Source organism: Trichosurus vulpecula, chromosome 4 (genome assembly GCF_011100635.1).
Source record: "Trichosurus vulpecula isolate mTriVul1 chromosome 4, mTriVul1.pri, whole genome shotgun sequence".
Taxonomy (NCBI): Eukaryota; Metazoa; Chordata; class Mammalia; order Diprotodontia; family Phalangeridae; genus Trichosurus; species Trichosurus vulpecula.
In genome coordinates this window covers 212,851,363-212,876,259 of record NC_050576.1, presented here as the reverse complement: position 1 = coordinate 212,876,259, position 24,897 = coordinate 212,851,363, and the positions used below count along the sequence as shown (strand labels likewise).

At 41.7% G+C, this 24,897-nt stretch overlaps 1 non-coding gene across 1 annotated transcript; it reads right to left on the bottom strand.

Annotated features, from left to right (window-relative positions):
* Positions 1 to 11,522: 11,522 nt before the first annotated feature.
* Positions 11,523 to 11,595, bottom strand: TRNAR-CCG. The gene has a single exon. It is a non-coding gene; the product is annotated as a tRNA-Arg (tRNA).
* Between the last annotated feature and the right edge of the window lie 13,302 nt (positions 11,596 to 24,897).

Here is a 24,897-nt window from a genome sequence, read left to right as displayed (position 1 = left end):
AGGAAATAAGGTCACTGAGAACCTTCCACAAACTGACACTGCCCTACTCTATGTCATCCCAAGTGCCCAAACCAGACCACTACCCAGTCCCAAAACATTGTTCTCGCCATTCTGTACTTGGCTTATGTGATACCCCGTGAAGAGGCAGTATAGTGGGTAGGGCAATGATGTTAGAGTCAGAGGGTCTTGTTATTAGAAGTTCTATCTCTGATGCTCACAGGTTATGTGACCTTGAATGAGTCACTAAACTTTCCTTGATTCTAGTTTCCTCCTCAGTAAAATGGGGGTAGGGGTAGGGTTGGACTAAATGGCCTCTAAGGTCCCATCTATCTCTAGACCTATGAGCCAATGCCTGGAATTTTCTCCCTTTACTTTTTAATTTTTTCAATAGCATATCCTGATTAAAAGCCAAAGTAAAAGGGACACTGTCCATGAAACCTCTGATATCCTTGTCCCTCAGTGCATATGAATCAAGAATGCCATTTTCTCCCTCAGACCTCAAATGATATTTGTTGTTCCTCCTCCATTACTCCACCCTCCCATAGAATATAAGCTCCTCAAGGATAGGGTCTATTTAATTTTTTTTGTTCTCATATTTTCCATTGCAATTAATAAGTGTAAGCCAATTGATCCAATATTGTATATTATGGTCTGCCTTGTACAAGATACATATGTCTGGGGGCTGCTAAGTGGTGGTGCAATGAATAGAGCACTGGCTCTGGAGTCAGGAGCACCTGAGTTCAAATCCGACCTCAGACACTTGACACTTACCAGCTGTGTGACCTTGGGAAAGTCACTTAACCCCGATTGCCATGCCTTCCCTTCTCCAAAAAAAAAAAAGATACATTTATCTGTCTTTGGTTCTCATTCCTGATTCTGAGAATACAAGTTTCATAAGGGCAGGAGTCCCATCTTATCTAAAGTGCCTAACATAAATGCTTAATAAATTTTTGTTCAACTTTCCAGCCTTTCTTAAGCAGCAGCATTGGGCTATTCCAGTCTTCCAGCTCTGAGAGTTGCTTTCCTGACCCTTTTGATGAAAAATTTCATTGCTTTACCCCTTCTTTTACACGTTTAGAGCATCTGTCTCTTACTTATTGACAGTTTGTTCAGAATGTTCAAAGAATAAATGCCAAGGGCTGGGGGTGGGGAACAGCCTTTTACTGCTGGTGGGGGCAGCAAACTAATTGTTTAAACACCCCTGACAACAGAGCTATTTGGTTTTCCCATCTCTGTTGACAAAGTCATTTGGGACTCCACAGAGCCCCATGCCCCAAAGGGACCTTTACTGGGATTTTTGTATCTCTCTTATTCATAAACTATAGACCCAGAAAAGACCTAGAAGTCTTGTCTTGTCTATCCTGAGAGCCTCCTCTCCCTTTGTTTTTTTTTTTACTTTCTTTAGTGATTGAGAAAAAGGCCTCCAACGATATGGAGTAAACAACAAAAAAATTAATGGTTTTCACCAAACCTTGTGAATGAGTTGGCGAGCAGACAGCAGACCAGCTCTGAAGTTGATCACCTTGTCCACCTTGATTATAAAAACTCATCTTCCCATTTTCCTGAGAGACTGAGCTGACCTAATAGGTCTAAGAACTGATTTCTTTCTTTCCATATCTTTCTTTTTTTCTTTCTTTCTTCCTTTCCTTTTTTTTTTCTCTTTCCCCTTCCTTTTTAACTACTTTTTTGGGCCTTTTTTTGCATTCTTTTTCCTTTAGTTTGAAGTGTTAGGTGCCACAGGGCCCCTTTGCAACCTTCCCTATGCAATCTTGATCATCTCTTTAAAACCACCTTTCCCCAAGAATAATACTTGTTATAGTTCCTGTTTTCGAAAAGGGTCAGTTTTGACTCGGTGTGTTAAATATTGTGCCAGGCACAGCTGAATAAAGTTTTGGTCTATATCCAATTCCTTACTATCAACTATCACCATCTGTTGTCATGAGAAAGATTGATATTTGGGTTAAACGCTCCTGAACCCATTCAATTTCCATGTGGAAAAATACTCCAAAGTCAATTGCCCTGTGCAGTTACAGGAGCTATTTTTCCAGGAGATTGCAAATCAAAGGAAACATCCAAAGGAAAACAAAAACACCTCCCCCAGAGACTGCCTCTGTCTGCCTTTACTGCCTCCATCCCATATTTTCATCTCATCCATGAAATGTGGTTTTAAGGAGAGATGGACCCATCTCTTTGTGCCTCGGGTCTTCTCTGAGACCAACGGGAAGAGTGAAGATGTTTCCGGATCTCTCCTGACTCTGCTCCCCTCCCACCCCTTAACTTAACCCCTGTTCCTGCCTTGTGCAGACTCTTAGAGGGATTCTTCTCCACCTTCCCTTGGTAGGATGCACCAGCTCCAGCCTGCAACTGCAGACACTTCTCAGGAGGCTTCCCTGGAGGCTCAGATATAGCATCCCCTTCTCAAGGCACACAAACACCCCCCAGCAAAGTCAGAGCCTGGGAGCTTAGCAGAGACACCATTCTGGACAGCTCCCACAGGGCCACCGAGTCCTGCCTGGAATGCCAGCCAGTCCTGCGTTTGCATTCTGTGCGCCTAGCCTGTGCAAAGGTCCCGACAGGCAGGCACTCAGCAAGCCCTTTTGATACATCAGGCTGCTGGCTCTCTGCTGGTGGAGCAGCTACTTAACATGCAGCCTTTCCTCCAGCTCTCCCCACTGCTCTCTCTTCACATCATTGTAGTGGCAAGCCTAGAATGAGTATCTCTCTCCTCAGAGGCTGCCAGGGGGAAAACACCCTCTGGACGCAGGCTGGGCTTATTTCTCAGGGGAACACAAGCCTGAAGTGAGCCTGCTCTTCGTCACCTCCTCCAAACTCCCTGCTTCTCTCTTCCTCCCTCTCAAGGGCTCTCTGCATTTCACCCTTCTTACCTTTTCTCTCTGTCACTGGGGTTTCTGAGGAGGATCCAATGAGCAGGCAGAGAAGCCAGAAAGCTCTCTCTGATGGCATTGTGAAGACCACTTTGGCAGTCTCTGAAGCTGAGCTTTCAGCCTTTGCTTTCCTCCCTCAATTCTCCACCCCCGTTCATGCTAATGAGGGGCAGCCTTTGGGGAAACAGGGAATCACTCACTGAACCGACCACTGGAACGAGAGCGAACTGCAAAGTGACCCCTCTACCTACCCTTTCTCCCCAAGATGATGGGGATGGGCTCACCTCTCTTCCCCTTTCATTTTCAGTTGGACATATTAGATCTTGGTCATGCTCTGAAAGAAGGGCGAAATCAGCTGGTTCTTTGCTCAGGCCTGAGGTCTGTAGTCCTTGCTCCATCTGGGGCAATGTGGTCCCTAAACCTCTTGCTTTGACATCTCTTCCACTATTAGACAGACACACCGAGCCAGGAAAGGAGATATGGAGGCCTGGGCAAACTCACAAGCTCTCTGGTTTCAAGAAATTCAATGGCTTCCAGTCTTTTTGGAGCGTAGGAACCCACAGATGCTGCCTGCTAAAAAACCTCACACATCTTTGATCTGGTTCATGGAACTACAGGGGCTCTCTCAGTAGGGGAAGGTTCCACTAAATTCTGTGCTGCTCAGACCTCTCATGGCCTCTTATCCCAGGATCAGAGATAGAGAGCTGGAAAAGAACGAATCCAAATCCTTATTTTACAAATGAGAGAATAGGTGCAGAGAGGTTAAGTGACATAGTGAGGTAATATGGGAGAAGAATTCAGTTTTGATGGTCACCTTTTATCAGAAGACGGTTGACATACTAGAGGATGCTCAAATGTCATCACCAGAATGGTGAGAGATACGGAAACCTTCTCACACTGGATCAAGTAATGAATGAATAAATGAAAAAAAAACACATTTATTAAGCTCTTACTATGGGCAAGCTTTGTGCTAAGCACTGGGGATAGAAACACAAAATGAAAACATTCCTGGCTCCAGAGTAGTTTAGTCTAATACAGGGAGATGAAATATATAAGGAAATAATGGCCAGAGAGGCCTGTTTTGGTTTGAAGAGTTACAGGGGTGGTGAGTGGGACCACAGGGGAGTAGATTGAAGCATCTTTTGTAGTAATGATGGCAATATTGATTTGATATGGTTCCAGAACTAGAAAGCAGGGAGGGTAGGAGAGGCAGGGGAAGAGAGAACTTGACACCCAAGTAGTAGCAAGTCAGCTGGGGGGAAAATGGGGAGAGGATAGTTAAAGTAAAGCATGTCTGGAACCTGGTTAAAGTGGTGGGCTAGTCAAGGTACCTACCACTTAGTAAAGCATCCCCCTCCCCAGGGCAGAAGTCCTAGAACTGAAAGGGTTAAGTCATCAGGGCATAGTTTCTGGTCCAAGTGTTAGAAAAGACAGCTTGAAAAACTAGAAAAGACTAAAGGAAGAAAGGAAGTTTAGTTTTTAAAAATTAATTTTATTGCTATCTTTTGTTTTCATGTCACTTATCTTCCCCCACCCCGCCATTCCTCCTTCCTCTCTCTCAGAGTTTTCTCTTATAACAGACTTCTCTAAAAAGAAGGAGAAAAAATAGCAAAACCAATGAACACATTAAAAAACAAAACCTCACATTACAAACTATGTTTTACATTGGTAGACCCTCACACTTCTACAAAAGAACTCAGGTAGGTGTCTCCTCGTATCCTCTGGGGCTTGGACTTTATAATATTGAAATGTTTGATTTTTATGTTAATGGTTGTTTTCACACACAAGGAGGGAATAGACTTTTTTTTCCTGGTTTTTCTTAGAGGGAAGAACTAGGAAAATAATCCTTGAAACACAGAAGCTATGTGACCATAGATAAATCTTAGAAGCTTTCTACCTCAGCTATCTCATCTGCAAAATGGGGGTGATAATACTTGTACGGCCAGCTTCATAGGGGTTTGTTCAATTCAATAAATATTTATTAAGTGCCTTCCATGTGCAAGGCTTCATGGTGGTCCTATAAAGATAAAAAATGAAACTTTCACCTATAAAGTACTTTATAAATGTGAACTTTCGTTACTACAAAGGATAGTGACCCCTAAACTCTAAAGAGCTGTGATTCTGCTGACTAGATTTCTGTTCCAGGTAATAAAACTTTCTAACAAATAGAGCCATCCAACAATGGAAGGGCCTGGCTCCTGTGGCAATAGTGCCCTATCACTCCTGGATACTAAGTCTGAAACAGGATGACTCTGTCTGGGACAAAGTAGGCAAGATCCCTTTGGAAAGTGGCATGTTGGAATAGATGTACCACCTACCCTCAAGTCAATTATTCTGACTTCTGAGATAGTATTATCTGTCCTCTTTAAATATATACAAATATACATACATACATACATATATACATACATATATGTCTGTATAAAGTTTCTTGAGCTCATTAACCCCAAGCAGAGTGCCCTGTCCATAGAAGCTATTTACAAAATATTTAATTGAATTGAGATTTAAAAAAGGATCAGCCCAAAACAGCTGTTTTGTTTTGTGTATGTGAGGCTTGGATGGGGAAGATAGGCAAAACTACCTTTCCTAGTTCTAGCTACTATGTTGGCACTTTCACACTTTTAAATGAAATGAACGAATGAATAATGCATTTACTGAGTGCTTCTTACGTGCAAAGTGCTGTGTTAATTGCTTCAAATACAAATAGAAAAAAGTGAGATAGTCCCTCCTCTCAAGGAGTTCACATTCTGATGACTTTTAGGGCGAAGAACTCCCTGCCTACACCGTGTTCAGGCGGCAGGAGATGCTTTGTCACCTCAAAACTCCGAAGTGTCCAGAAAGCAGACCTGGCTGGAATCAGGAAGGACAACTTTGGGAATGAGCCATTTATACTCCAGTTTTATTCTTATCCCAGTTAAATATTTTCTGTCCTTAGCAAATCAGCTTGGATGAATTTGGCACATTGGGCATATTTGTCCATATCCCCAGTTCTGGAAAGTTCTCTGGGTTCTTGGGAAGGCTTGGATATTGCAATCATCCCCAGATACAAAGCTATGGAAGTTCAACAAAGAAGTGGCATTTTACAAAGCTCATCAGAGGTTACTTACTGCTTCCTACATTAAAAGAAACTTTCTCAAACCAAGCAAACAGAAGACAAGAAAACAAAGTGAAAATGAGAATAAAAGGAACTGCTAGCAAAGTGGGAGGGGACGCGGGGGGAGATAAAAAAAAAGGACAAGTAAAAAGGGTTCTCCACTCAGAGGAAAAAAATTAGTTTGAAATGAGCTTATAGAACACATGAGGCTCAGATTTTGGAAGAGCATTTATTTCCTACATAGAAAAGAAATTGTTAGGACACAAAGACTCAGTTCATGTCAACAAGACTTAGCCAGTCAATTAATATACATATATATATGTGTGTGTGTATATATGTATTATTGTATGTATTGTGTATATATGTATTATTACAACTTTTCGGGAGGTTGAGTCATAAGCATTGTAACACAAAGCGGTTTGTGGGAGCACCAGAAGTGATTCCATATTTCACCTAGGTCCTGCACTGTCCAAACAGTTCCAAGTCCATGCCTTCTACCAATCTAGGCCAGGGTTGGGGTCCATCCTTTTCCAGTGAAGAAATTTCCCTTTTAGTCCGCTTTACTAACTGAAAGGAACAAGGACCAAAGACCTCTCAAACTCATAAGATCAAACTCCATTCTCCACCATCCCCTACTGCTCTCTCCCTTATTCCCATCCCCCTCACCCCAGCCCTACAATGTGCCACTCTAAAGCTTCCCACCCCTTCCATTCTGTGTTCATTGGATTGTCTGCATCACAGGTAGCAAAGCTGCTTTGTCCTAAACCTTTTCCTTTCCCAGTCCTTCCATCTTCTTGTACTCATAGTCCCTGGAATACCCCTTGTTCTCCATTGCCATTTCCAGGTCCTCCTACTACCTGTATCACTAAGTAATCTCTCCTTTGAGGTTCACACAATCCACAATTACCATCTAGTTAAGTTTCTGGTAGCTATTAACTACCGAGTCATTTCCTCAATGAATTCAGTGCCTGACTCATAGTCTTTCTCTCCTCCCCAACTCCTGCCCTCATAGAGGGGATTTCAATATATACTGTTAACTTCTCACGCCCTAACCTCTAAATTCCTCAACTTATTCGTTTCCCACAACCTACTCCTCCATCCCGCCTCAACTATACATAGAGATGGTCATACCTTAGATCAAGTGTTCTACCTCCTAGGGTTGTTAGGATCAAAGGAGATAATATTTGTAAAGTGCTTAGCTTACACTGTGCTTAGTACAGTGTCTGGCACACAGTAGGTGCCTAATAAATGTGTATTTCCTTGCTTCCTGCCTGCCACTTCCAGGTTCATGTACTTTGAAATTCCCTTTTGTGATGACAATCTATTGTGATTACACTTTCCTCTACCTTGCAACTTCAAACCCAGTTCTTCATTCTCATCGAGGCCTCCAATCCTTACAACCCTTGGTTCATTAACTGGTTTCACTTTCTTCTCTTCCACATTTTGACCTCTTGGTGAAACAGTACAAGTTCTACCCTATCCTTTTCTTTCAAGTCCTTTGCCCCTGTTCTACCACCAATCTTGACCTTTCAAGACTCAGCCTTGGACTACTGTCACCATTCTATCCCATTTACATGCTGCTGAATAAAGCTGGAGAAAATGATGAAACTGTGCTGACTGGGTCCACTACAAATCTACGTCACATAAACTATATCCAACTGTTCCTTTGTGGCAACAAGACAACCACTTTGCACATCCCTAATTGATTCACTGTCAGCCTCTCCAGAGTAGATTTGCCATATCTTTTCATCCCTCCTCAGACCTCTTATGGCTCCCCTTCCCACCTCCCCTCCTCAGCTGATAACCTTACCTAACTGAAAAAACTGAGGCCATTCACTGAGATCTCCCTCTTCTATCTACCTTATCTGACATTACTCAGAAGCCTTCTGCCACTAGCTCCCCCGTCACACCTATCTCATGGGAAGGTTTAGCCCTTCTTCTTACCAAAACTAACCCCTCTGTATGCATGTGATCTCATTCCATCTCATTCCCTCCAGTAGATTGACTCCTATGGCATCCCTAATCTACTCATCTTCTGTTTCTCCTTGTCTACTTCCCTACTGCCTACAAAAATGCCCATGTCTCCCCCATCTTCTAAAAAACCTTCATGTGATCCACCCATCCCTACTAGCTATCATTCCATATCATGTGATTCACCAATCCTTACTAGCTATCATTCCATATCATGTGATCCACCAATCCTTACTAGCTATCATTCCATATCTCTCCTCGCTTTTTTATAACTAAACTCCTTAAGAAGACTGTCTAAAATTGGTGCCTTTATTTCCTCTCCTCTCATTATCTTCTTAAATTTCTGCAGTCTGGCTTCTGATCTCATCATTCAACTGACACCGTTTTCTTCAAAGTCACCAGTCATATCTTAATTGCCAGCTCCAATGGTCTTTTCTCAATCTCCCTTTTATGAACTCTCTGAAACCTTTAACATTATAAATCCCCCTCTTCTCCTGGATCCCCTCTTCTCTGTAGGTTTTCATGACAACATTCTCTCTTGGTTCTCTTCCTACTTGTCTTACCACTCATTCTCAGTCTCCTTTGCTGAATCTTCAACCAGAATACACCCACTACCATAGGTGTTCCCTAAGGTTCTGTCCGAGGCTCTCTTCTTTTCTCCTTCTAAGCTATTTCATTTGGTGAAATATTTCACTATTTCATTTATCATGTCCCAAGGATTCAATCATCTTTAGCAGAGAATTCTCAGATCTAGTTATCCAGCTTTAACTTCCAGTCTCAAATCTACAACTGCTTCTTGGACATCTGAAACTGGGTGTCCCACAGACATTTTAAATTCAACATGTCCCAGACCAAATTTGTTATTTCCCCCCCAAACCCTCTTTTCTTCCTAACTTTCACGTTATTGTCCTGGGCGACACCATCCACCCAGTCACCCAGGCTAGTAATTTCTTTGACTCTCATCCTCTCTCCTCCCTATCTCCAAGCTGTTGCCAAATACTATAGGTTCTACTTAACATCATCTGTCCTCTGGGTCTCCTTCTTCTCTTGACAATGTCCTCATCCCCTCACATCTAGATTATTGCAATAGCGTTTTGGTTGGTCTCCCGGTTTCAAATCTCTCCCTACTCTAGTCCATTCTCTACTCAGCTATCAAACTGATCTTCTTAAAGCACAGGTCTGATCATGCCACTTCCTATATGGTTTCCTATAACCTCTAGGATCAAATCCTCTGTTTGGTTGGCCACCTGCTACCTTTCCAGGCTTTTTCACATTACCCCCTCACCCCCCAAACATAGTCCAGTGACTGGTGTTTTTGCTGTTCCTCATACAAGACACTCTATCTCACAATGCCAGCCATTTTTTACCAGCTGTCCCTCAAGCTTGGTATCCTCTCCCATCTCATCTCCTGGCCTCTCTGGCTTCCTTCAAGTCCTGGCTAAAATCCCACCTTCTACAAGAACCCTTACCTGATCCCTCTAAATGCCAGTGCCACACCTCTAATGATTATTTCCTTCAGAGCTCTGGGGTTTTTTTATTTGCCTTTTTTGGGGGATCCCAAGTGTTTAATGCAGTCCCTGGCACATAGTAGGCACTTAATAAATCCTGGTTGACTGACAAGCTGACTATCCTCAGTGCTTACTTAGCACACTACCAAGCATACAGTAGGTACTTAATAAATGCTTACTGACTATAGCAAGCATGATTACAGCAATTTTTGAATCAACCCCAAGCACTAGGAGTGCCTTAATCCTACCTAGGTGCTTAAGAAATGCTTGCCGAAGTCATTCCCCAATTGATAAATGGTCAAAGCATGTGAACAGGCAGTTTTCAGATGAAGAAATTAAAGCTATTTGTAGTCATATAAAAAAATGCTCTAAATCACTACTGATTAGAGAAATGCCAATTAAAACAACTCTAAGGTACCACCTCACACCTATCAGATTGGCTAATATGACAGAAAAGGAAAATTATAAATGTTGGAGAAGATATGGGAAAATTGGAACACTAACACATTGCTGATGGAGTTGTGAATTGACCTGACCATTCTGGAGAGTAATTTGGAAATATGCTCAAAAGGCTATAAAACTATGCATATCCTTTGATCCACTTCTAGGTCTGTATCCCAAAGAGATCATAAAAATGGGAAAATGACCCACATTTACAAAAATATTTATAGCTGCTCTTTTTGTGGTGGCCAAGAATTGGAAATTGAGGGGATGCCCATTGATTGAGGAATGGCTGAACAAGTTGTGGTATATGAATGTAATGGAATACTATTGTGCTATAAGCAATGATGAGCAGGTGGACTCCAGAAAAACCTGGAAAGACTTCTATGAACTGATGCTGAGAGAAGTGAGCAAAACCAGGAGAACACTGTGCACAGTAACAGCCACATTATTCAATGATAGAATTAGCTCTTCTCAGCAATACAAGGATCCAAGACAATCCCAAAAGAGGCATGAAGGAAAATGTTATCCACATCCAGAGAAAGAACTATGGAATCTGAATGCACATCAAAGCATATTATTTTCACTTTGTTGTTGTTTTTTTCTTTCTTGTGATTTTTCTCTTTTGATTCTTTTTTCACAACATGAGTAATGTGGAAATATGGTCAATAGGATTGTACATGTACAACCTATATCAGATTGCTTGCTGTCTTGGGGAGGAGAAAGAGGAGGGAGGGAGAAAAATTTGAAACTCAAAATGTTATAAAAATGAATGTCAGAAACTCTTTACATGTAATTGGGGGCAGGAGGAATACAATTATGTGCGGGGGGAAAAAAGAAATGCTTGTTGATTGGTTCATTTGATTGTTCAAACCAGTATACCTTCAAAGCTGGGAGCACTTTGCTATGATCCCATTTAGAGGGCAGAAACCATTTTTGTGGACCAAAGAGAAGTCTCTACTAGCGGCATTTCTGTTTTTACAGTGCCACAACTCTCCTAAAAACAGTTTAATATTGAAAGAAAGAAAGCCCCTGAACACCCTAATCCCTTCCTGTGAAACCTCCCCTGGAGGAGAAATTGGAAAAGTCAGTTACCAGAAAGTTGGGAAGGTGTGTCTAATTATAAAAGACTAAGATTGAAAGTTCACTGGAGAAGATGGGATCACTTTAAAATAATCAGTTCCAGATCCCAGCTTTAAAACACAAAACAAAGCAAAACTACGCATCATGCGAATTTCAGTTTTCTGAATATTGGCTCCAAATAATATCTTTTTTTTTTTCTGAGAATCAGAAGCAGAGAAGATTGGAGCACCTTAAAATGATCAGCTTCAGATCCCATCTTTTTTTTTATTTAAATGCATTATGCAAAATTCAGTTTTCTGAATCTTGGCCTCAAATATTTTTTTTCTTAGAGTGAGAAGTTGGATTTTGCTCTCTATACAGCTAACTGTATGAAGAAATACAAAAACAAACTGCATAATTAAATCCTTTATAAATTTGGGTTTACTATGCCTTTGAGGCTTTACAAAGATGGCAAGTGACATTTTTAAGAACTCCTAAACTAAACGATATTTTAATACGCTAAATGACATTTTAAAAACCCAGGCCACAAAAGCGAAGGCGCGACCCAGATGGGACTCGAACCCACAATCCCCAGCTCCGGAGGCTGATGCCTTATCCATTAGGCCACTGGGTCACCACATTGCTTTCGGTCTTGCAGACAACCCTTACGTGACGCCGTCAGTTCTGTCCACGCCTCTTCACGTTCTGTTCCCGTTGGCTCTCTCGCTCTAAGATCTCGGGACCACCCGCCCCCGCAGAAGCAGTCTCAGTGGGCGGAGCCGCTTCTGCGCTCCAACGGCCCAGAACTACAAAGACCATCATCCTCTTGAACTATCAGCCGCTTCCGTTCTCCCGGATAGGTCCCGGTCAAACGCCCCTCCCCCCTTTCTTCCCTAGGTGGGATGCCTTGGTTGTAGACCTGTCTTTCCTTTACAGGGAAAAGGAAATGAAATATTGGGAAAGTTTCGGCCCCCAAAGGGATGCCTCAGCTCCCTCAGAGGGCAACTGCCCTATTCCCCCCACTCTTCCTTACAAGGTAACCGGAGCTCAAACTAGATTTGAGTCATAAGACCTGTATTCAAATTCTGCTTCTGTCACTGTCTGTGTGACCCTGGACACATTCACCTCGTTTTCCTCATGTGTAGAAAGCAAGGGGTTGGACCAAGGTGATCTCTAAGGCCCCTTCCAGCGCTATACCAAACGTTCTTTCTTTCTCATTTTAAAAATAAGCATTTATTGAGATCTTTTTTCCCATCACTATAATTTCCCCTAGTATCCCTACCCCTTCCCAGAGAGCCCTGTATAACAAATTATATTTTTAAGACAAAAAAAATTTAAAAAGAGGACAAAAAAAACCCAACATAACTGATGAATACCTTGAAAAAGTCTGAAAATAACGTGCAGTGTATATACCATGCATACTTGTGGACCTCCCACTTCTGCAAATGGTTGGCAGTGTCTTCTCATATCTCTTCTCCCCATGCTTCTTTCTGGTAATTTTGCAACATGTCACTTTCAAGCTTTTTCTTTTTTGGTTGTTCTTTCTGCTTACAGTTTTGTGGTCATTGTGTACATTATTTTCTCACCCTGTTTACGTTATCCTGCGACCGTCTTTTTTTTTAATAACACATTTTATTTGTTTGTTTTGGGGGTGGGGGGGCAAGGGCAATTGGGGTTAAGTGACTTGCCCAAGGTCACACAGCTAGTACCTTGTCAAGTGTCTGAGGCTGGATTTGAACTCAGGTCCTCCTGACTCCAGGGCTGGTGTTCACTGTGCCACCTAGCTGCCCCTCTGACCATCTGACCATCTTTCAAACCCATCCACCACAAAACCAATGTGCCTGATACATCGGCAATATTTGCTCAATGCTTATCTATCCATCTTCTCAGGCATCTTGCCTGACATCTGCTCTACAACCTCTTTCCTTCTTCCATCCTCCCACACCCTTCCCACCTCTTTCTTTGGAGACAGTAATCAAAAGTCTTACTATTACTACTAAAAAGAGTGTGACAAGCCATTGCCTTATGGTTTCTCTCCTTGTGATGTCCCAGACCCAAACTCTTCTCTGCCTTTATGTGTGTTATTTTTCCCTGTTAGAGATAGATAGTATCTATCTACATAGAATCTAAGTGCTTTGAGAGCAGACACTGTCACACTTTTGTATTTTTATTCTCACTCTCTGACACATTGTAGGCACTTAATAGTTTTCATCCAATCATTCTTTCACATTGGTGCCTTCTGTTTCTATATTATATTAATTTCCTGTTTTTTTTCTTAATAGTATTTTTTTCTAATTACATATAAAGATAGTTTTCAACATCTATTTTTGTAAAATCTTGAGCTCCAAATTTTTCTCCCTCCTATCCCCCCTCTCCAAGACAGCAAGCAATCTGATATAGGTTATACATATTGGTCAGTTGCTGTCCTTTGTTCTTGAAGAGGACCAAAAATGACATCACTCTGCTTGAATCAAGATTCAGTGTGTCCGACCGTGGCTGATCAGGGCAATATGAGCTCGGATTGCTCTACCACAGGCCAGGCACAAATAGTCTGTGTGAACATTTGGGGTGGATACTCCAAATTTGCATATCCTGAGTTTCCTTTGAACTGTTTTAATTCTGCTTTGCTCATAGAGAACAGCACCTTCTCTGATGTGGGGATGCCATGCTGAGAGGTCCTGTACCAATGTCTCCCATGTCACACATCAATTCCAAAGTTCCTGAGAGAGACCTTGAGAGTGTCCTTGTATCGCTTCTTCTGACCACCATGTGAAAGCTTGCCCTGTGTGAGTTCTCCATAAAAGTCTTTTTGGCAAGCATGTGTTTTGCATTCCAACAACATGGCCAGTCCATGGGAGTTGTGCTCTCTGAAGCAGAGTTTGAATGCTTGGCAGTTTAGTTCAAGCAAGGACCTTGGTGTCTGGTACCTTATCCTGCCAGGTGATCTTCAGAATCTTCCTAAGACAATTCAAATGGAAGTGATTCAGTTTCCTGGCATGGCGCTGATATACTGTCCAGGTTTCACAGGCATACAACAATGGGGTCTGCACAGTGGCTCTGTAGACCTTCAGTTTGGTAGTCAGTTTAATACCTCTTCTCTCTCATACTTTCTTTTGGAGCCTCCTGAACACTGAGCTAGCTCTGGCAATGCATGCGTCTCGAAGGTCAGTTCCTAAACTTCTGATAAGTCTAGAATCCTAGTTATGATTATGGTCAACAGACATCCATTCTGATGTAACCAATGGTTACATCAGAATACAGGTAAATGACAATTCAACACAAATTGTCAAATATTGGTTGTGACTTGCCCAAGTTCACACAAATGGTAAATGGTGGAGCTGAGGATTGGAATCCTGGTCCTCCAATCTAGGATCCAGCTCTTTTACCTCTACTTTTCTAAGATTTGTGTGTAGAATTTGTTCTCTTATTGGAGACATTCAACTAAATACATCTCTACTGAGGCAGCTAGGTGGCATGGTGGCTAGAGTGCTAGACTTAGTCAGGAAGTCCTGATTTCAAATCACGAACTGTACTAGCTGTATTACTATTGGCAAGTCGCTTAACTGCTCTTAGCCTTAGTTTCTCATCTGTAACACTGTGCTAATAATTGTATTTACCTTACAGGCATATTAGGGGGATCAGATGAGATAACATGTAAAGACTTTGCAAACCTTAAAGGACATACAAATGCTAGCTAGTATTATTACTATTAATTCTCAGTTGGCTTGAGGGTTAGGAAACAAGAGATGGAAATTGTCATTGAACTCGTCATATCATAGTCATATAAGTCATTCATTTGTGCTCTACAGGCAGTACCCAAGTTATAAATTATGTATATTGCAAAAAGTCCATTTCTTATAGTTATACGTATTTCCCCCCTAGTTTAGTGAGGCTTAGGAACTTGTAATTTCATTGACATATGGAACTCCTGGGTGAGGAAAAAGACAGTATGTATCAGAGGCATGATTTGACCCCTGTCTTCCTAGCTGGCTCTCTACCCACTATAAAAATTCAGAAATGTAAGATGTATGTTGGACTAGATGGCTCCTATAAAATGCAAAGGTAGGAGGGAGAACTAAGAGAAAGCTGTGTCAGAAAAACTCATGGAGGAGAGGGTGGCTAAGAGTGTCAAATGCTGCAGAGACATCTAGGACAAGTGACCCCTTTCATGTTGGAGAATATCCAGGGGTGTGCTGGAGCTAACTCATAAAGGTTAGAGACAGCTGATTTCTACATCTTCAGTGTGTTAGCAATTATGAGAAACATGGTTTTAGGGATCACTGGACTTCCTAGGCAGGGCCAGAGTCCTGAGGAAAAAACCTATGATAGTCCTTAGGGAAGGCTGTACAGACCACAGGACTCCCAGAGGAAGACCAAGTGGTAGCCATCCCTTAATCTGTGGGGATGACAGGACACCCCAAGACAAGATCCAGGAGTAAGCCCGGCAAGCTTCCGCTGCCTGTTGCTTCCCTTCACTTGACCTTAGGAAAATCCATGTGATTTGCCCGTTCACACCCAAAAGAACTCAGGACCAGAGTGGGCAGAAGAAGGCATTTTATTACGCTCCCCAGGAGAGCAGGAACACTCACACTGATACAGCTGCAGGAGCAGGGGTGACCATTCCCTCCACTCCTGCTAGAGTCATGGTTAGTTTACGATCTTTGTTTTTTACATAGTTTTCCTAGGTTATACAGTTTATATAAATAGGATAATAAGATACAGAAGCAAAAGTGAAGTTAATTAGATTTTCCTTGTCTTAGTTTAGGATTAAACTATATTCTTTTACTTCCCCTACTTTCCCTCTTTAACATATGCAAATGATGCAAATCAGTAGGCCTGGATTCTTGACCAAGACCAGACCCTAGATAAGCTTGAACAGGTTCAAGTGGGTTTGGTCTCTCTAATTCCCCAGACTGCCTTCTCAAAAAGTATGTACATACGTACAAGCCTCTGACCTCTCACCTGACCGACCTTGAGGCCTGGTCTCTGCTAAAGCTGGGGTGGCGGAGGGCAGGGAAGCACACCTTTAGTTCTGTGGAAACAAAACTCCTCCTCCCATTTCTTACACATTTATGCTTTGGAAGTTGGCAAAGGCTCCAAATCAGGACTTGCTTTATTGTGTTGTTGGCCATACGTGGCCTCAAAGCTGCAGGTTCCTCACCTAGACTTAAGAAAGTGTTGGAGAAAATGTGAATAATGCAGATTAAACTTAAAATGTGCATTCCCCCCTCCCCCTCCACACACAGCCAGTTGTTAAACATTTACCAGGATACACCAGGGAACATCTTTTTTTTTTCCCTCATTCTACTTTTCTATAACACTTGAGTTTTCTTATAACATTATATGAATCTATATTATGTTATCTAATTTGATTATCTAAAATTAGATGAAAAGCTGGATCTTCTTCTCAAAGTTCTAGCATACTTTGAGGAGTTTGTAAGTGTTCCTTTTTTTTGTCTGCATCTTAAGACCCCATTGGCTGTGCTCCCCCTATTTTTAGGGGGTCAGTAACTAGCATCCCAGTTTTATTTAACTACTTAACACCAGGTAGCTTTTCACAAAGGAATATTTACTTCACAGATGTAGTAAGAACAAATATACAAACATTTTTCCTCGGTACCCCAGGGGCACAGTGCTTATACACCTAGGTTTTGGGGTAGGGAGATAAGGGTCAGTTTAGCTTAGCTCCTAGATGGCATTGGTCCCCCCAAGTTCATGTCCAAAGGTAACTTTTGCTGGGCTGGAATCCCAAACATAACTCCAGAATATCGCTCTGTGTTCCTTAAGATCTCAATGCTATGCTGGCTGCAACACTCATCTTAGATTCCTGGATTCCCAGACTCCTATGGCTTTTGCAACTGGCGCTTGAAGGTCTCCCAAGGTCAGAGACTCCACTCCCTGCATCTATAATGGAAAAGACAGAATGAAAAGGCCAAGGAAGCCCTGTTTATTGGGGGAAGAGGGAAGGAATATGATGTCCTTAGGGAGGGCGGAGGTGCCTCATCTGTAAAATAAAAGTGTTTTTCTCTAAATCCTCTAAGATCCCTTCCAGCTCTAAAGCAATGATTTTATGACTACATGAACCTCCCATGTAAGAATTTTCCTGAACCCTACAGTTGTCATTGCTCTCCCATAGATCTGCATAGATTTTTGCATTGACATTTGCATGTGTGTTATTCCAACCTCCCCCCACAGGATGTAAGTTTCTTGAAGAAAGGAACTGTTTAATTTATGTCTGTATTGTCAAAGAATTTTTTTAAACTGTCTTTTGAGTTAAGTTAAATATTAAGAAATACTATTTCTGAAGCCCCAAACCCTTTTGAGACTTTTCCCTTTCGGAAAGTAGAAAGAACGATAGCTAAGATCTTCCTTTGACCTGGAGTAAAGGTGATAACCAAACTTAACTCTGATCTAGGTAAGGTCATTGTAGCCTCACCTAGCAAGTGATACAAGCCATGATCCTCCTGGGAAAGTCTTCTCTTTTGAAAGTCAAAGTTAAGATAGTGATAGCAGGAAGAAACTCTTAAGGGGAAGTGGTCTAGGAAGAAACTGAGTGGTAACAATTCTGGAATATTAATCTCAAAGTGTATATTTAACATATTATGATCTTTTCCTTGAATCTTGTTCAAGATTTCCTTGATCTTACCACAAATTGTCTTGCTGAGGAGGATCATTCTACAGGGCGTGGGGAATGATGCCAGTTTGTATCTCTCTCTCTCTCTCTCTCTCTCTCTCTCTCTCTCTCTTCAAGCTAGAAATAGCTTAGATATAGGGTAATGGTAAATAAAATTATTTTGGGAGACTTGAGCCTAAATCATAGGGTATGTTATTAATATTTTTTTCTTCTTCAGCAGTATCCAGTGTGTCAGAAAGGCAGCATAGAATAGAGAGCACAGCTGGCATTGGGTCCAGGAAGAGCTGGATTCAAGTCCTGCTTTTGACGCATATTGACTATGTGACCCTGGTAAGTGACTTTATCTCTCAGTACTCTGGGCTGCTTTCAAGACTCTGAATTGCAGAGAAGGGGCCAACCTGCCTTGGGAGAGGAAGTGTCCTTTGCAGAAAGTTCCCTATACAAGTAAAATCTCAGGATTCTTCCCTTTTTCCTAGTACATAGTATAGTGCCTGCCATATAGGTCCTGCTTAATAAAATGTTGATTGAATATTTCAAAGGAAATATGGGGACTGTGCAGTTTCTCTTTCTTATTCTCTCCCTTACTCCTCATTCGCCTCCCAGATTGCTATCCAGGACCAGTTTCACTGCAAATGTATGTTGCCTTATACCAGAGGTAGGCAAATAGAGCATCAGTTCACATTTTCTTTAGAGTAGTTAGACAATTGTTTGTTTTTCAAAGGCCTTCTCTGGATCTATGTTTTAATCTCATTGTATGCCATGGTATTTTGGAGTATTTCTTTACTAATTAATTTATTTTTAGTTTTCAACATTCACTTTCACAAGATTTTGAGTTCCACATTTTCTCCCCATCTCTCCCCTCCCCCACCCAAGATGGCCTGCATTCTGATTACCCCTTCCCCCAGTCTACCCTCCTTTCTATTACACCCCCCCCTTTTATCTCCCTCTCTTCTATTTTCCTGTAGGGCGAGATAGATTTCTATACCCCATTGTCTGTACATCTTATTTCCCAATTGCTTGTAAAAACACTTTTAAACATTCATTTTTTAAAACTTTGAGTTCCATATTCTCTCCCTTCTTCCCTCTCCACTCACCCTCATTGAGAAGGCAAGAAATTGGGTATAGATAACATAGTATTTTTCATACCATGAAATCTTTAAGGGTGGGAGAGTTAATGTATGTGATACAAAGTTTCCTAATTAAAAAACATAGTTGCTATGTAAAGGTTTGGAATATGGGCAATATGCTGTTTAAAGATGTTATCTGCTTTCTCTTATTTAGGTATAGTATTTTTTCTGGAAATCTCGTCAGAGCGTTAGAAAGTTCTATTTCAAACACAAACTTACCACTGAAAAGCTTTGTTTCCATTATGAGTTACTCCAAAATAAAATTGAGTTTGAAGTCTATGAAGCTAAATTGTGTGCCAGTGTATCAGTGGAGTATGAGCCACTAGACAGTAAATGACCAAATTTTAAAGTGTGAGGGAAGAAGGGGGAAATAGGAGCATTAAAAATTTAGGGAAAAAAGTATTAATTAAGTTAGTCATGTGCCAGACACTATTCTAGAACAACTAACCATAGTAAGAGAATTCAATTTAATTGAAACATTCAGCGAATGTCTACTTTGTGCAAACCACTGTGCAGGGAAAGAAAGAAAGAAGGAAGAAAGAAGGGAGAGAAGAATAAAAGAAGGGAAGAAGATAGGGAGAGAGGATGAAGAGAGGAGAGAATGAAGAAGGAAGAAGAAAAATTGTTCATCCTTTGTTTTCAAAGAGGATCAATGACATCACCGGGTGATGGGTTTTTTTTGGTGGGGGCAATTGGGGTTAAGTGACTTGCCCAAGATCACACAGCTAGTAAATATGTCAAGTGTCTGAGGTCGAATTTGAACTCAGATCCTCCTGACTCCAGGGCCATTGCTCTACTCACTGCGCCACCTAGCTGCCCCTCTGGGTAATGTCTTGACTCACATGTGCATTGGTTTTATGTGAGGCAGAGTTGCACAAGTCATTAGTCTCTCTCCCAGAATCATCAAAGTCCAGTGGTAGGACAAAAGTCAGCATGACTGCAGATGGCCTGGGATGCAGTGGATGACCTTGGCATCTTCAATGTCTGACCAAGCTCTAAGTGCTCCACAGCACTTGCTTCAGTCACCTTCGTGGCCATTGGAACGAATTGTTCTCATCTGCCCATTCCACCAGGGAAAGTCTTCACATGCTTGGATAGATATCCCCTGAACTCACCCATGGTTTAAGGTCTGTCAGTTATCTTCAATCTGGTTTATCTTGTCTGTTGAGACAGTTTTACCTGGGTGTGTCCCAGGGTTGCACAAGCTACAGCTTCTTAGAGCCACAGGCTGGTCGAAAGGTAGACATCTAAGGTAGACGAGCAGTCCTGAAAGGGCTTGGCAAGCCCTACCAGGCAGGCTAGTCCTTCCTGAACACCCCATAGACCTTGAGGAAAGAAATAAATATTTATTGAGTTCCGACTAGGTACCAGTCACTTTGCTAAGCATTTTACAGGTATTATTCTACTGATTTGGTTTCTTCAGACATGGTACTGAGTGTGTTCTGGGACCAGGGACTAAGTATAGAAGGCTAGCTTTAGGGGCTAGCCTCCAAAAATAAGGCAAAGACCTTGGACTAAGGCTGCCAACTATGTAAGACTTGAAGGAAGATATGGAAAGGAGTTACTCTATCCAGCTCTCTCCCTTCCCCCTGTTCATTGCCACATAAGTGCTCATATGATCTTCCCCCCTCACTATTCCTTTGTTTCGTTATCCTGACAGAATTCCTGATCAATCATAACTGCTTTGTCCTCCATACACTTCTTCTGTGCCAGTAAAGGGGGAATGGGGAATGCCAGTGACTGCTTTAATACAGAAGTTCACTAGTACAGAGGGTGTAATGGTAAGAATGGTGGTTCCTTTTTTTTTTAAATTGTTTTCTCTTTTGAAATGCTAAGGCAATCAAGTCCCTTTGAGTCTTGCCTTTCAAATGTTATGGCAAACAGAGTGGGACTTTTTGAAGTTTTTTGTTTAAGTGCTTCTCAGCACTGAGGTAATCAAGTGCCTTTGATGAGTCTTTCCTTTGTTTCTTTGATTGAATCAAGAGTCTTTGATGACCTGCTTAAAAAATGAGAAAGCCAAGATGGTGGCTAGAAAGCAGGGACTTGCGTGAGCTCCCACCCAGGTCCCTCCAAACACCTATAAAAATGGCTCTGAACAAATTGTAGAACTGCAGAACCCACAAAATAGCAGAGGGAAGTGGGGCTCCAGTCCAGGACAGCCTGGAAGGTCACTGGGTAAGGTCTATCACATGGAGCTGGGAATGGAGGGGAGCAGAGCCCAGCGTGGGCTGCACCAGGACCAACCAGACTGGGAGCCAGGTGGAACAAGCACTAGCACCCTGAATCAGTGAGCTGTGGAAGTTACCAGACTTCTCAACCCACAAACACCAAAGACAACAGAGAAGGTTAGTGGGAAAAACTGTGGGGACAGAGTGAAAGGAGTTCCCAGTTAGGCCACCACCCCGGACACAGTGGAGGTGATGCAGCTCTGAGGCTGCTTACAGAGCTACAGCTGCAGGCTCACCTGGCAGGAGGAATTAAATGGTGGATCTGAGCGGGAGTGCAGAGCCAGCTTAGATCTGAGTTGCGGTCCGGGTTGGCAGTTCTTAGGGGAGGAGTAGTGCTGGTGTGGCAAAGTTTGCTGTGTAGAAATAGCTCTTAAAACAACAGCACAACCCCTCAAGCTTGGGACAAAGTACTCCCTACTCTACAAGCAGTCATACCCTGACAAAAAACTCAAGGATCAAGTAAGTTGGCTGGGAACATGAACAGGCAGCAAAAACAGACTCAGATTCAGACTCAGACTTTGGAATCTTTCTTTGGTGACAAAGAAGAGCAAAACATACAGCCAGAAGAAGTCAACGAAGTCAATGAGCCTACATCAAAAGCCTCCAAGAAAAACACGAACTGGTCTCAGGCCATGGAAGAGCTCGAAAAGCATTTGGAAAAGCAAGTTAGAGAAGTAGAGGAAAAATTGGGAAGAGAAATGAGAATGATGAGAGAAAACCATGAAAAACAAGTCAATGACTTGCTAAAGGAGACCCAAAAAATATCAAAGAAAATAACACCTTAAAAAATAGACTAACTCAAATGGCAAAAGAGCTCCAAAAAGCCAATGAGGAGAAGAATGCCTTGAAAGGCAGAATTAGCCAAATGGAAAAGGAGGTCCAAAAGACCACTGAGGAAAATACTATCTTAAAAATTAGATTGGAGCAAGTGGAAGTTGGTGACTTTATGAGAAATCAAGATATTATAAAACAGAACCAAAGGAATGAAAAAATGGAAGACAATGTGAAATATTTCATTGGAAAAACCACTGACCTGGAAAATAGATCCAGGAGAGATAATTTAAAAACTACTGGACTACCTGAAAGCCATGATCAAAAAAAGAGCCTAGATATCATCTTTCAAGAAATTATCAAGGAGAACTGCCCTGATATTCTAGAGCCAGAGGATAAAATAGAAATTGAAAGAATCCACCAATCACTTCCTGAAAAAGATCCCAAAAAGAAAACTCCTAGGAATATTGTTGCCAAATTCCAGAGCTTCTAGATCAAGGAGAAAATACTTCAAGCAGCCAGAAAGAAACAATTTGAGTATTATGGAAAAATAATCAGGATAATCCAAGATTTAGCAGCTTCTACATTAAGGAATTGAAGGCCTTGGAATATGATATGCTGGAGGTCAATGGAACTAGGATTAAAACCAATTATCACCTACCCAGCAAAACTGAGTATCATGCTCCAAGGCAAAATATGGATTTTCAATAAAACAGAGGACTTTCAAGCTTTCTCAGTGAAAAGAACCGAGCTGAATAGAAAATTTCACTTTCAAACACAAGAATCAAGAGAAGCATGAGAAGGTAACCAAGAAAGAGAAATCATAAGGGACTTACTAAAGTTGAACTGTTTTGTTTACATTCCTACATAGAAAGATGATGTGTATAATTCATGAGACCTCAGTATTAGGGTAGCTGAAGGGAATATACATATATATGTGTGTGTGTGTGTGTGTGTGTGTGTGTGTGTATGTATATATATATACACATATGTATAGACAGAGGGCACAGGGTGAGTTGAATATGAAGGGATGATATTTAAAAAAATAAAATAAAATTAAGGGATGAGAGAGGAATATATTGAGGAGGGAGAAAGAGAGAGATAGAATGGGGTAAATTATCTCACATAAAAGTGGCAAGAAAAAGCAGTTCATTGGAAGGGAAGAGGGGGCAGGTGAGGGGGAAATGAGTGAATCTTGCTCTCATTGGATTTGACCTGAGGAGGGAATAACATACACACTCAGTTGGGTATCTTACCTCACAGGAAAGAAGGAGGAAGGAGATAAAAAAGGGGGGGCGACAGAAGGGAGGGCAGATAGGGGGAAGAGGTAATCAAAAACAAACACTTTCTAAAAGGGACAAGGTCAAGGGAGAAAATTGAATAAAGGGGGATAGGATAGGAAGGAGCAAAATACAGTTAATCTTTCACAATGTGAATACTGTGGAAGGGTTTTACATAATGACATGCATGTGGCCTATGTTGCGTTGCTTGTCTTCTTAGGGAGGGTGGGTGGGAAGGGAAGAGGGGAGAGAATTTGGAACTCAAAGTTTTAAAAACAGATGTTCAAAAAAAAGTTTTTGCATGCAACTAGGAAATAAGATATACAGGCAATGGGGCATACAAATCTATCTTGCCCTACAAGAAAGTAAGGGAAAAGGGGATGGGGGGGGGTAGTGGGGTGACAGAAGGGAGGGCTGACTGGGCAACGGGGCAACCAGAATATATGCCATCTTGGAATGGGGGGAGGGTAGAAATGGGGAGAAAATTTGTAATTGAAACTCTTGTGAAAATCAATGCTAAAAACTAAAAATATGAAATGAAAAGAATAAAATTTTAAAAAAAGAAACGAGAAAGTCTAGTTCATATGGGTTTGAGTCACATGGTTGTGATGCCCTCTGACCCTGAGAAGGGTATATAAGATCTGAGGCTGACATTTTGTTTTGGGGCTCTCACTCACTGGAAGAGTGTTATGTGATTTGACCAGACAAGACTCTGGGTAGCTGTCACAGAGAACCCCTGCCCCCCACCGGCTTTGAAAAACCGAGATCTTGGTGCTTCTCCCTATGGTAACTAGGTATGTGATGTCTATGGTCAGACAGACAAAAGCCTGTCTGTTGATCTGTTTATATTTTCTCTGTTTGTATGTGCTCTGAAGTTCAGGGTGCTGACTTTTCCCCGGGAGCTAAGTTAATGATATATATATATATATATGTTTAAAGTGAGATTGTAAACCCCTTAAAGTTGCTTTCCTTAGAAAAGCAGATCCAAGAACCTGTGCTAGCAGCCCTCCTGTGTGCTGGTGTTATTGGCCTTATACCTCCACAGCAGCTGTAAGTAGTAATGTTGTTGTTACAGAGGGTTACACTTTGATCCAGAATAGCAATGGTAGCTCTCTAACTCAAAGGTACTGAGCTGTTATGATTTTAGTAATATCTTTAATAATTCTGTAAATTCCCCCAAAGCAGAATTTAAGTTGGGTCCCGGGTTTTGCTTTGCCCTAGACTAAAAGGGAGCTCTTAGTTGTGGTCAGGATAGATCATTAGGTGTGAAGAGGGAGAGAGGGTGGACTAAGGGGGTGGTCTCTTGGGCCACCCAGTGGGAGGAGAAAAGCTTAGTCTAGGAAGAATCAGCCCCTTTCCCTTTTAAAGGGGAGAGTAAAAGAGTAAGGGCTTAGCCAGACCATCTCCACAGGGGAGGATAATAAGTTCTGTTTTGGGTATGGTGAATTTAAGATACATGTTAGATATCCAATTCCAGATATTCAAAAGGCAGCCAAAAAAGCATGATCATTGTTCAGGAGACTGTTTGGGGCTGGATATGTAGATCTGAAAATTATCTGCATAGATGAATTCAGTCTGTGGGACTAAATGGGATAATTGAACTCATGAGAACTGATGAGATCACAAAGTTAGAGAATAAAGAGAAAAAATTAAAGAAGGCCTGGGACAGAGTTTTGGTGGATGCCCATGGTTATGTGTTGTAATGTGGCGAGCCAGTAAAAGAGACTGAAGGACAGTCAAATAAATAAGAAGAGAATCAGTAGAGAGTAGGGTAAAGATAACCTAGGGAAGAGAGAGTATCCAGGAGAAGGTAGATAACAACATCAGGTGCAGCAGCAACAACAAGAAGCATATAGTGCTTCAAGGTTTGTAAAATACTTTACAAATAATATCTCA